The 13927-nt window shown below is 34.6% G+C and overlaps 1 protein-coding gene across 15 annotated transcripts in view; it reads left to right on the top strand.

Annotated features, from left to right (window-relative positions):
* Positions 1-2998: 2998 nt before the first annotated feature.
* The window catches only part of mapta (microtubule-associated protein tau a), a 41801-nt gene continuing 30872 nt past the window's right edge, over positions 2999-13927 (top strand). For all 15 annotated transcript variants that reach the window (XM_051123875.1, XM_051123877.1, XM_051123862.1 and 12 more), the window contains exon 1: positions 2999-3101. The gene's annotated coding sequence lies outside the window, so the exon portion shown is untranslated. The remainder of the gene's footprint in view (positions 3102-13927) is intronic.

Below are 13927 nucleotides of genomic sequence, written 5' to 3' on the forward strand. Positions count from 1 at the left end.
TTTTGTTTGTTTTTTTTTTTCATATTTTTTCAGATTTTCATACTTGTTTTGTTCCATCCTTTGAAAGTCTGTGTAATCCTTTTACCTCAGTAATCCATCTAAACCAAGCACCTGTCTGTTTATCATAGCAATTCTGTCAACTTGTTTACAGATTGACATACATTACTAAATGGTTTCTAATGTACTTTAATTTGAGTTCCAAAAATGATCAAATTTTTTATGCATTTGGAAAGATGAGTGAAATGTCAGTTTTCACTTTTGAGTGGAACACAACCTTCAGTGAACTAATTATAATGTTTATATTTTTCAGTTGTATCTAAAGAACAAGCATACCAATGATCATGCCGCTTCTAACAAGATCATATACAAGAAGGTGATGGACATTGAGATAAGGACAAGGTCTTTGCAATTTCCTAAAGACTGCTGTTCCAGCTACTGATACTGATCTCTGTGCTCTTGCTTGTTAATAAAATAGGAATATACATATAACAATTATTTATGTTTAAAGATCTGATTATCCAAAATCTATTAAATGTGTTTTATTGTTTGTGAAAAATGTGTTTTATAGTTGTGCAAGGTAAATGTCACTATATGAAATGAATAAAATATTTTCACTATGGTCAACATGAAATTTTGTTTGTTGAACTTAGATTTTAATAGTAGTGGTTTTGAGTTGTATTAAATATTTGTCAAACTGCCTGCACTCTATGCAGTGAGATGTTTTTTTTTTTTGCAGTTTTGACAACTGTGATTATGGTTGGCGTGATCTAGTTTTGTTATTAAATCGCTCGTTTGTAGTGTAAAGTGGGTATAATCGATAAATTGCCTAAGCTCTACTGAAACACAACTTCCGGGGTAAATGAGCGTTCAAATGATTTTGCTAGCAAAGATGATTGATTCTGCTATTATTTTTTGCACTTGTCTAATTGATCCTTGCACCGATTCTGATGGTTAACAAAAACTCAATCAGTCATCAGAAGCTGCTGAGAGCATTTGTATCATTACGAAGATGGATGTTGAATTTTTGATGGGACACTAACTAAAATAGTTGACAAATCCATCTTCTTCTGGAATGTCGCTACTGTCCCAGTCCTCTTGCTTCCTTTACTTTAGAGATACTGGTTCTTCAAGGTCCTGTCTAGGTTACTTATCTCTAATTTGTACATTACATCACTTAATTTACAAAATCTCACAAATATCATTGCTGTGTGTAACATACTATGACCAATGTATCTTTGTGGTGTATTTTTATATTTACTTTTTTAAAATCTTGCTTATAGCTGTCTAAAATGTTAAATCTGATTAAGCCGCTCCGTTTTGCCTTTGGGAAAGTTAGTAATAAAGTAAAACAGTTAATGCTGAAGACATAATATCTGCATGACTTTATAATTACAATCCTTAAGTATTGTATTTTTTTCTATCTTGTGGTGTACTTACTGTTAGATAGCAGACTAAAATGCAGCATTTCACTTTTGTTTGCTAATGCAATGTCAAGCATTGTGATGTAAGCATGAAGTACTGACTGTAACGTTGCTTCGATGAGTCACTGTACCCACATTTTTTATGGATGGATTAGGAGTCTACCAGTGTTCTGATTAATTTAGAGTTCAGACTGGAATCAAATTCCATGTGACTGACAAAATAAGAAAATGATTCAGCACCTAAATTAAAGCATTATGTGCACAAATTTAATCCAGTATGAAAAACTAATAGACATATAGGTATTAACTATGACTGGAGTCACAATATTAATCACAATTACATCACACAATATCACTGTAATGCCCATTATCTCCCTTTAAGTAGGCCTATTACAGCCTCCCTTTTGCATGTAATCTAGCTTATGTGTCGTCTGTTTCTAGAAAGCTCTTAGAATGTGTCCTCACAGCACACATGGCATTACTACGACATCTACTTGTTATCCGTGGTACTTCAACTGCCTTCAGTTCCACAAAATGCCCAGGGTTGTTCATTTGCTGCATTCTGAAACACTAGTTGGGTCATTCTTCATTTGCACTGACTAGTCCTACTTTGCAACAGTTGAAATAAGCTTTAAATACCAATAAATCATAACTTTATTTTTATGTATTTGTATTTTGTCAAACCAGATTGCTACTAGCCTTTTTTGTGTGTTTTTTTTGTCCTCAACAATACATTAGAAAACCTAGTGCTTAATGTTAACTATAACAGCATTTTAATAGAGGGACATCCACACATCTTGGCATGTTATGAGCAGGTGCTTAGGAAAGTGACCTACAACTCTTAGAGCTAATCTGGATATAAAGAAACGCCCGATGGACGGGAAAGTCCAGCTCAAGACAAATCCCTCTCTCTGGCTCTAGGAAAATCAATTGACAGATGTTTCCCCGGGCTCATGTCCAGAAGAGAGTGAGAAAGAGAGAGAGAGACTGTTACTTGCTTAGACGTTCTCACAGTTCTTTGGAGACAATAATCTCAATACAATAATCTCCTGAGATTCCATAGCAGCGCTAGATGATTTCTCAGCACATGTCTCATGACTGCTACGAGAAAAGAAGCAGGAAATACTTCCTGGCTAGCCAATATGTATGATACACAGTGGCTCTAAGAAGTTAAGAGTTGTAACCGATATCTACAGATGTGATTTTTAGTGAATCAATAAGTATAGTCAAACTAACACAGTTCTTTTGGTTTTAAATTCTATCCCAATTTACTTTTAGTATTTTACTTAAAAATGTAATTTCGCTATGAAATAATTGGCGCGTTGTTTGATGTTTTGTTATATAACGCTCTTCATTCGTACGTTTTAAAGTGTACATGTACGCTAGTGTAGGTTACTCCCATCCACTGTATACACTATAGTCACCTGTAGTAAACAAATACACAAATGTATTTTTAAACACACTTACTTTGTCGATTTTTCCTCAAATAGACAGGTTCTTACCGTTTACTGAACGCGACGGTTTATGACAGATTTTGAAAAAACGGTTTATTCTCTCAGGCAGAGGAATGTCTCTCTAGCGCCTCCTCTCTTCATCAGGCCGTATTAGAAACTGCAGCTCTCGTCGTGCGCTCAGTGAGCGACTGCAGCTGGAGAGACAATAACAGCGACGCGTGCACAGGTAAGTAAAACCTGTTCAAGCTTTCATTTGTGATCGTTAAATGCGATTTAATAACGTGCCCGCTGTTTTTTGTGCACTGTATTCGAAGGTGATTTGACTCAAGCATAAAACATGCGTACCCTTGTTGCAATTTTAAATCGGCGCTGGTCATGTCATGTTGTTAAATCGGGCCTGCGCTGCTTACGTATTAATAAACTAATGCTCTGAATATAGAATATGCTCGCATACTCGCTTATCAGGGGGGAAAACCCCGGTTTTAAAAAGAAAAAATACATTAAGTGACTAACAAGATTATTCAAACCAAACCAGTCCTACATGTAACGGTATTTATGTGAGTTTTCACTAAACACCCCCATATATTAACATGGTCATTTTCAAGATTAAACCCACAGACGTGTAAAACCTCATTCCTGTATGTTTGTTTTATTATCAGCTGGACGCAAATTGCGAGAGCTGTTGCGTTCAATGTAACAATGTGTTTAATTCTAGCTAATATGCTGCTGCACTGACTCTAAAGCTATAAAGAATTCGAATACGCGACTGATTCCACATTAAATGATGTATTCAAGCGAGGCTGTTTCTTCTCAAAAATCTGAACGTGTCTGTGAGTCCAAGCTCATTGTAAATCGATTTTTGTTGAAGGATGCTTTGTTGGAACGCACCTCCTCCCTCCATCTCTAAAGAACAGAGATGCGGCCATGATTCCAGCTCTTCATGTCGTCTGTGTTCATGTGTCTGAATGCTGCCATCGCTGTGTCTCTGTGTCTGAAATTATAGACGACTCGTTTTTATTACAAGTCGCGGTTACGTTTCGTCGCTGACCGAATGCTGATTCGGTGTTCTAATAATGGAATGCAACGCCTTTCTTCAACGACCGTACAGTTGTCTAATCATAGGGATGCATAATTTCATTTAACACGAAGAAACAGCATTATTTTTTTTATGTTCGCCGCTCGCTTCCAATATGCGGTCGTTTTGGTAGCGGAACCTTTTTAGTATATTATCACCGTGTTACATTGCATCCCTGTGGACTGTAATCCGATTTAAAATGGGGGTTGAGTTGAGGATTTTTTTTAAGTGCCTGCAAACGCCTTTCTCTGGTTGTGTTATTGGGTTGCCTCACCTTTTTTCTCATTGATTACAGTTGACGTTTTCTATCGATTACATGAATTTATCGGCCGATTGCTGTTTGAGGGTTTAAAATGTTATGAGACTGTATTGAGGTGACTGATTCTGGATTACAGGCGGGATCCAAGTAACTGTTGAGAATCAGACATGCCCCTCTGAAAAGACCTTGCAAAGAGCCCTGTAGGGTGTATCCAGAGGCATTATGCACGTTTTTGCCTATTCTATTCTTTTGTTATTATTATTTTTTAATAATCCAAGAAAGCTTCTAATTGAAATTCTGAAGTTGTCAATCAATGACCACCTTGCACTTTTGTATGGAAAGGAGCAGCTGTGGCATTATAAATATTCAACACTGAAATTGTCAAATGTAATTCATTACAAGTGGTAAGTTAATTAAACCAAGCAATGGGGAGATTTCCAAACACACAGATGGGGAAAATATGTAACGTCTAGTGCTGTGCAATGATTAAACGCAATTAATTGCATCCAAATATGCATGCATATATAAACATAACATATTTTTCTTAAATATATACATGCATGTGTGTGTATTTATATATGCATAATGAATATACACAGTACACACACATATATACACAAAAACTTTTATTTTGGATGCGATTAATCATTGACCAAATCATAAAACTTTAACAAACGACTAAATCAAAGAATTAAAATTTGCTATAATATCAAAAAAGATACCAGATAAACTGCTTAGCTGCAGCGTAATAAATATTAGCCATGTGAGCTTATTATTTTTTATGTTCACTAAGCCACACGAAAACATCTGAGCAAATTGTTGTGGTTTAGTGATATGGGCAGGCTTACAAAGTGCATAAAATCTCTGACATAATGCCATATGAAGTCTCTCATGTGTTGCATGAGTGCTTAATTGGCATGGTATTGACAGAGGGGTTTAGCTTGGTGCAACACCAGGCTTCTCAGACTAACTGGCATGAGAGGGTGTGATTGGGATCTCTGCCACAGACCTAGTGGTTCATGTAATTTGAGGTGAATTTGCAGCTGCAGAGACTTAGGCCATTACCTCTCTGACAGAAGCGTGATGAGCAGAATTCCAGAATTCCATGTCTACATGCATCCACATGGTCCTTTGCCCTGAGAACCTGAGCATGACTGTTCTGGAATGCTGTTAGCCATGAACTGAAGTGGGCTACAAAAGTTTGAGACTACCAAAATAGAAAACAGGTTTTTTGTTAGTAATTTGATAATTAGAAATTATTATAAATTAAATTACCATACATATATAGATGAGTTAAAAATTAATGGTTTGTCCTAATTTTAGTTTAATGAAAGCAGCACTCAAGCTGCATGAATTTCACAAGTTGGTGCAAAACCTGACGATCCATCTTACACTGCTTGACAAGAGCATTTTGTGAGCTTAGATCTGAATATTTCTTATACATTTTACATTTTTTAAAACACATTTCTAAATTCAAAAGCCAAATCAAAATGTATTTGTATAGCACTGTTCACATTATTATTTTAAAGCAGCATGATGTTAATGTTTATAATATATTAATATCTTCAAGCCACATTTAGCATATTAGAGCTGGATAATAATATCATTTATACTTCGTGATGATGCAATCAGTTGTATTTTCAACCTGGTTGAATTTTTGTTCAAATACTAGTAAATAAAAATGCACTACCAGTCACAAAGATTTTTAATCTTTTTTAAAGTCTCTTCTGCTCACCAAGCCTGCATTTATTTGCTCCAAAGTACAGCAAAACAGTCAAATTTTGAAATATATTTATTATTTAAAATAACCATTTTCTATTTGAGTGCATTGTAAAATGGAATTTATTTCAGCGATTTAAAAGCTGAATTTTTAGCATCATTACTCACATGATCAGAGATCATGCTAATATTCTAATTTGCTGCTCAAAAAAAAATAAAAATAAAAAATAACATTTATTATTTAAAAATGAATTATTATTATTATTATTATTATTATTATTACTATTATTATTATTATGTTTAAAACAGCTGAGTAGAATTTTGTCAGGTTTCTTTGATATGTAGAAAGTTCAGAAGAATGGCATTTATCTGAAATATAAATCTTTTTAACATTATAAATGTCTTTATCATCACTTCTGATCAATTTAAAGCATCCTTGCTAAATAAAAGTATTAATTTCTGTAATTAAAAAATATACTGACTCCAAGCTTTTGGAACAGTATAGTGTATAATGTTACAAAAGCTATTTATTTCAGATAAATGCTGATCTTTGGATCTTTCTATACATCAAAGAATCCTGAAAAAATGTACTCAAGTGTTATAAATATTGATAATAATAATAAATGTTTCTTGAACAGCAAATCAGCACATTAGAATGTTTTCTGAAGGATCATGTGACACTGAAGACTGAAGAAATATTGCTTAAAATTTGCCTTTGATCACAAAAATAAATTACATTTTAAAATATAGTCAAATATTCATAAGTATATTTCAGCTTTTGCTGTATTTTGGATTAAATAAAAGCATTCTCGAGCAAATGAGAATTCTTTAAAAAACATTAAAAATCTTACTGTTCAAAAACTTAGTGAGTATTGTATATGAGTATTAAATATTTTTGCATAATAAAATATGTATTACTTGGTGGGGCTGGGCTGCAGTAGTGTAAGACAAATAACATTTAACATGCACTACATAATTTTCTACAATGAATATTTGTCTTTACACCACAGTTCAGTAGAATCATTCTACACCTAGTTCATTAGGGAGTGACTAATCATAAGAATCATTTCACAGACTAGTGAGATAATAGAAGTTGCTTATATCATCACAGCACTCAGAATACACTTTGTGTCATCAGATTTACAGTCTGGATTCTTGTCATCTAATCCAGCCGGGTCTACACAGACTGTAATTATGATCTGGTGGGTTTCAAATTTAAGAGTCGTTTCTGTGAAGGACCCTGTTATGGGACTTGAATTAGAACATAACTGGCCTCGCCCGAAAGGAGGTGGGGATAGAGAGCAAAGAGAAAACATGAGAGAAGAGTAACCGTGCTTCATAGCGTTGTGGAGCAAATTTAGGTCAGGGATACGAGGGTAGTCAACCGTGATGAGAGCATCACAGACATTCAGCTATTCTAAAGCACAAGCCCAGTGTGTGCCAATAGACAGCGGCATTTTTTCGTTTGGTGCCAGCCAGATAAACAAGCAAATAACCCCTAAGGAGATTCATTCAGACTTTTCCTAGTGCCATCCATGGATTTATCTCTAATTCCAACCAAGCAGTTTTTGACATGGTCAGATCTGCTGATTACAGATTTGCCTGGTTGCATAACAAATAATACCTGTTGAGTTGGTATACACGTGCACGCACACACACACAATTTTGTTCTTTATTAGAAGTTGTGTAGGTTGTCTGCAGGGTCAGAAACTAACTTTTCCGGGCAATATTATATCACCTTATTATTATTATTATCATTATTATCATGAAAACCATATGTTGTCTTTAATGTAAAATACTTAAACTTACCCAGTTTTTTAAATCAATATTTTAAACTGTTGTCAATAACAATAGACATAGGGCTGCAATATTATGACAGAAATCATTATTGTAGATTATTGCTCTTTGTATTGTAATAATGATTATTAAAGGAGAAGTCCACTTCCAGAACTAAAATTTACAGATAATTTACTCACCCACTTGTCATCCAAGATGTTCATGTCTTTCTTTCTTCAGTCGTAAAGAAATTATGTTTTTTGAGGAAAACATTTCAGGATTTTTCTCCATATAGTGGACTTCTATGGTGCCCCTGAGTTTGAACTTCCAAAATGCAGTTTAAATGCAGCTTCAAGGGGGTCTAAACGAATCCCAGCCAAGGAAAAGGGTCTTATCTAGCAAAACGATCGGTTATTTTATGCTTTTTAAACTCAGATGCTCATTTTGTCTAGCTCAGTGTGAACTCTGTGTATTCCGGTTCATGACAGTTAGGGTATGTCGAAAAACTCCCATCTCATTTTCTCTTCCAACTTCAAAATCGTCTTGCATCGCTGTTTTGCCTTTTCTGTAAAGGGTGTTTCATCTTCTTTGCATGTTGATGTAGGACAATTTTGAAGTTGAGATGGGAGTTTTTTGACATATCCTAACTGTCTTAACCTTTATAGACAGAGTTCACGCAGAGTATATAAAAAGTATATAAATTGTCCATTTTTTTCGCTAGATAAGACCCTTCTTCCTTGGCTGGGATCATTTAGAGTGCTTTGAAGCTGCATTTAAACTGCATTTTGGAAGTTCAAACTCGGGGGCACCATAGCAGTCCATTATATGATGAGAAATCCTGAAATGTTTTCCTGAAAAAACATAATTTCTTTATGACATGAACAACTTGGATGACAAGGGCGTGAGTAAATTATCTGTACATTTTTGTTCTGGAAGTGAACAACTCCTTTAATATTAATGTAGAAAACAATATAAAACATTTTTGTTTTGTTTTGGGCACATCACATTCTGTTGTTGGTCTATGATGTTGGCCACAAACATGTTGTTATATGATGTTAGCCAAGTCTAGCACAAGTTATGCAAAAACTCTGGTTATAATGACTGAAGCTACGAAATTAGTCTTTTATTTACATTGTATAAGCACTGTGCTGTTTATGATGAGGGAATTCGCAAGTGTGCACACTAATCAACTGCTCCGCCGTTTTCACTAATCTGACTAATCTAAGTGCTTCTGATTGGCCAATGCATTCCTAAATTCAACAGAAACACATTTGATTGGTTATAAGGCTCAATGGTGCACAAAACAGCATGTAAAGGCAATCTGATGCAGTGTGAGCGAATCTAAATGTAATTCCGTAAATTAACACTTTTCATTCATTTTCACGTTTCATTTTAATCACATAATTGTGCAGGGGCATTTTTTTGCCCCTTTGTCTTGAATTTATGGGGCATTTTTATTCATTCTGGTGGCCACAAGCCCTTGGTAATTTACAACCCTGTTTGTCTGCCTTCTGGATCTCAGTGCAGGCCTGTAACCATTGTAGAACATAAAAAGAAATTACCAACTTGTTCCCCCCAGGTTTTTAGACAAAAACTTTTAGTTATATTTTTAGGCTAGTCTGCCTCAGTCTAACAATGCTTGTCAATGTCAAAACAAAGGCTATACATGTACCAAACATGAACTCGGTGCTCTAGTTTGCCTCAGTTTTTTGAAGTGTGAGGTAAGATGTAAGTAGCATTTAACATTTAATATTTAAAAATTTTTTTTTTAAAGAAGTGTTAAATGATTGACAGTAATATCCAGTGATGCTAACTACAATTTTTTTCTCAAATGTCACCATTTTGAATAGAATATATAGGCTGAATCATTTATATTATTTGTGTAATTTATAACTGAATGCGATGAGACAAGAAACATTTTGCTTTTTGAACATATTAGGCATGCAAATAAGAGTAAATGTGCATATTTTAATATACAAATATTATTTGCTGATAGTTCATATTGATTCAGTTAACTGTTAAAACACTTTTTCTTTATTCCCTTAAATCCCCATAAATCATTCCAAATGTTTTAATTCCTTTAGAAGAAAGAACAGTTATACCCAAAGCACAGCCTTCTGTCAGTCTATCATTGTTTATGTATATCTTTGCAATAGACTGCAAGAAAGATGTACTATTTTAGATGATTACTAGATTTATTGGCGTTAGAAGCACCGTTTAAAATGTCCTGCAAAATGACAAGCACAACACACGCTGACAAGAACAGCTTAAAAATTCCAGAAGTTTGTTGACATCCTGTCAGTGTAACAGTGGGAGCTTTGTTTCGTGAGACGTCTTGACGCTCCATGAGAAGAATCAAATGCTCCCACGTCTATTTGAACTATCAGTTTCACAGCATTCAATGAAAGGGGAAGTGTATGTTTACAAGGAAGCATTCATCTGCTTCTATTAGTAGCATACAGTCTAGCTTGAAGCCGAAGTTCAAACCAGACTACTGAGATGATTCAGAGTGCCGTGTCATGCTAATTATTCATGTACTGTATGTAGGAGAAAGAAACAAAGCAGCATTAAAATAAACTAATAAAATCTTGATTTTATGTGAGACCAGGCCTATATTTGGAATCACACTACTAAGTATGTACTGTATACTCTGCACAGTATGCACATTTTCTATATGTATGTAATAAACAGATGGCCTCCCAACATGAGAAGGATATAACAGAGCACATTGCGTGGTAAAGTGTATCTCACAATGCAATGCTCTTGACACTCGAACACTTGTTAGTCTAATCAAATATTGAGACATTTTATACAAAACAGAATCAATAACAACTGAATAGATAACCAAAAGATAGTTTTTATTTTTATGTACATGATTAACTTGCAATTTAATGATGCTATGTGACAACAGTATAGCATAATACTGTTTGAAATGTTTAGAAGAAGTCCTTAAAGTGATAGTTCACCCAAAAATAAAAGAGTTTTCTGACCCTAACCCTAATCCTAACCATGGCATAAACAGCAATGGTACAATCACGTTAAAGGCCCAGAAAGGTAGTAAGGTATTTAGGTGGTATTCTCGTGAACGTGCGTCAAGGACTGACACGTAAGAGTTCAATCGCAATGACTCACTTATTAACTGTAACTTACTGACACCTACTGGCGGTTGTAATTTCCTATTTAAAGTATGTTTTTGTTTTTTAAAATAATTTTAAATATCAGCATTCAACGTTTTAGGATTAAAATATTAAAACATTTTTCATGCATTTCTAACTGCAGGTTAAATGCATTGATGCCCTGCATTAAACAGTGGGTAAATACATCTAAATGCCAGTTCAGAAGCAGCGTTTGTGTTTCCTCTATATTGAAAAGATGAATTTTGTTGTTGATGATTTTATTTGTGTGATAACAGCCTAAAATGTCTTATTATTCTTAGTGACTTTACTGATTAAATATAAGAATTTGACGCTAAAGATAATGCACACTTTCAGAAAAAATAAAGGCTTTATAAAGGTTAAAAAATGCCCACAGAAGGTAAAAATCACTTTTAAACTTGTTTGAAAATATTAATTTCCTCGTCTAGATATTTAATTCTTCTTTGCGTAGTGATTGTTTGGTACACCTAATTCACTGATCATCGGAAAATAAGCTTTTATAACATGGACAAGACAAAAATATGAATCATATTTATATAAGGTTTATTTTGGGGGGAGGGGGTCTGGTTAGGGGGACCCCCCCCAAGAGCTTTGACACAATTCGAACACTGGCTTTAAGTACAAAACTACAAAAGTGAACTTACAGGTATACTGATAGTTTACTAATTAAATACTTGTAGCATTTTTAGTACACTTTGAAGAATAGTCTCAGTAAACTTAGTAGTTTTATACTGCAATAAATAAAACTGTATACTAGTAAGTTTTCTTTAAGTGAACTTTACATCATACTGTAAGTATACTACTATGTCCCTTTTAGGTATTAATTTGTATATTTTGTTATATGAATATTTGAACATACAAAACATCAAAAGAAAGAACAGGGCATCTGCTTGTAAACAAAAACATTTTACTCTAGCTTCATGCATTCTTTTTTTATAAACCCCTGTGGGTAAGTTTCATAAATAATAATAAAAAAGAAATAAATAAATAACATTTTGTTTATTAACATATTTATTTATATTTACATTTATATATATATTATTATATTTAGACTTTTTCTAAGTATAAGTATACTTGAATGTCATTTTAAGTATATTTGTGAGACTGAAAGTGTATTTTCCTATTTTTTAGTTTAAAAGAAGAATACTAATAGCACACAGGTAAGGGTAAGGCTGTCATTACTACCTTTCTGGGCCTTAAAGGTTGTAGTACCGTTGCTGTCTATGCAGGGTCAGAAAGCTCTCGATTTTCATCAAAAACATCTGATGTACGCAGGTCTTGGTTTGGAACGACATGAGGGTGAGTAATTAACGACAGAATTTTTATTTTTTGGATGAACTATCACTTTAACTGTTGCCTCATGTTGTCCGTTAGCAACTCAAAGGCAATAAAGAAGACAACACAACTGCAATCTGATCTTGTGTGCAGGCAGCTATCCATGATAACCCTCACCTCACCTTAAAAAAAGAGATTAGTTTGAATTCCTATGTTCAGTTACCAACACGTCTGATAGCTTTATGTATATACTGTGTGGTAAATTTGTCTTTGCATAGTATCCTAGGTGCTGTGCAAACATCTTTGTTGATCTTGTGCTTTCTCTAGTCGCACACACCCTCAAAATACCCCTGTTTATGTAGGACCACGAGCTGTGCCAAGTTCATCATTCTTGTTCCTTGAACACCCACACACATTAGAGGACCAACTGTGCACGTTTTTATGCTTTAACACTCTCACTGAGGCAGGCACCGACACACAAAAGACAACAGATGTTAGCGCCTGGTTAGATGGTGCTCTTCAACTGCCCTTGGAGGCATGTGGTGTTCTGGTATATGCTAGGTGGAGTCAAGACATGTTAAAAAAGTCTTTCAACTCAAACACGTTGTGGTCCAAAAGTCATGTTGAACATCAGGGATTCAAAATTTAATTTGCATTTGGAAAGTTATGGCATAAATAACAAACAGATTGAGATTCTGCATTATTTAGGTCACTTAATCAAATGAGCAAATGTGTACAAAGGAGTTCACATGATCAATGTGACCGATGGTCAGATGTTCTTTCTTCCATTGAAGAACAAAATGTTCTTTGGACCATTCTCAAATTATATGGGATAACATAATCACAAATCGTGATTTGCTGCAGTAATTAAAGCGAAAGGGTGACAGACCCAAATACTAAGATGTCCTGAAATGTAAATCATGCCAGTTCAACTTTTCACTGCAGTTGTGGTGATCATAATGTAAAATGTAATTTAAAAAACAGATTCTACTGTATAATAGTCTCTTTATTATACTATAGAATTTATTTGCTTTGTTTGAGAATATATATTAGGTAAACAGTACCAAATGTTGAACAGTCATCACATTTTCAGTGTACTGAAGTTTGAGCAAAGGTTAGAGAGCAAAGATCCTGAATCCTTGTGCAAACACTGTGTTCCAGACAGCTTGTGTGCCAGATGCACATAAAACAGGTGAGATTTTTCCCACTGCCCAATGCAGTGACCTGGAGAATCCAGACAGGTTTTTTTTTTCTTGGCTTGGATTTTAGTAGAGGAAGCAGAGCAGGGAAACCCATAAGAAGATGAAAGAGAAAAGCAATTTGTTTATATAACTGGGAAGGTATTCAATAAATTCTAATGGGATACAGCAACAGCTGTGTGTTATATAGTCACACTGCTAGCTATGGCAGTGAAGATGCTGTTAATGGTGCTAACTTAGGTGTATTTCTTCTCTCTCTGAATCTATAGTTTGCTCCTAATTACTCCAATCAATGTTTGCAATCAATAGCCCCTTTTACACAGCAATTTGGTTAAATCGCTGTAGAATTACCAGTATAACTTTACCAGTAAATACACAAATGTGCTGTTCACACGGGCAACAGCGTTCTAGGTTTTTACCGTTAAGAGACCATTCACACATCAGCACCAAAATGCAGTAAATTCTGTGATGTCAGTCATCAGAAACTATATGTAAAAGCTGTGCCATTTTCTTCATTCGCCCACATTAGTTTCACCGTCTGTCTAATTTGATAACACTTTTTGATGTCTGAGTGACAGGCATAATGGAGTGATC

The sequence above is a fragment of the Labeo rohita genome, chromosome 12 (genome assembly GCF_022985175.1).
Source record: "Labeo rohita strain BAU-BD-2019 chromosome 12, IGBB_LRoh.1.0, whole genome shotgun sequence".
In the NCBI taxonomy this organism is placed as follows: Eukaryota; Metazoa; Chordata; class Actinopteri; order Cypriniformes; family Cyprinidae; genus Labeo; species Labeo rohita.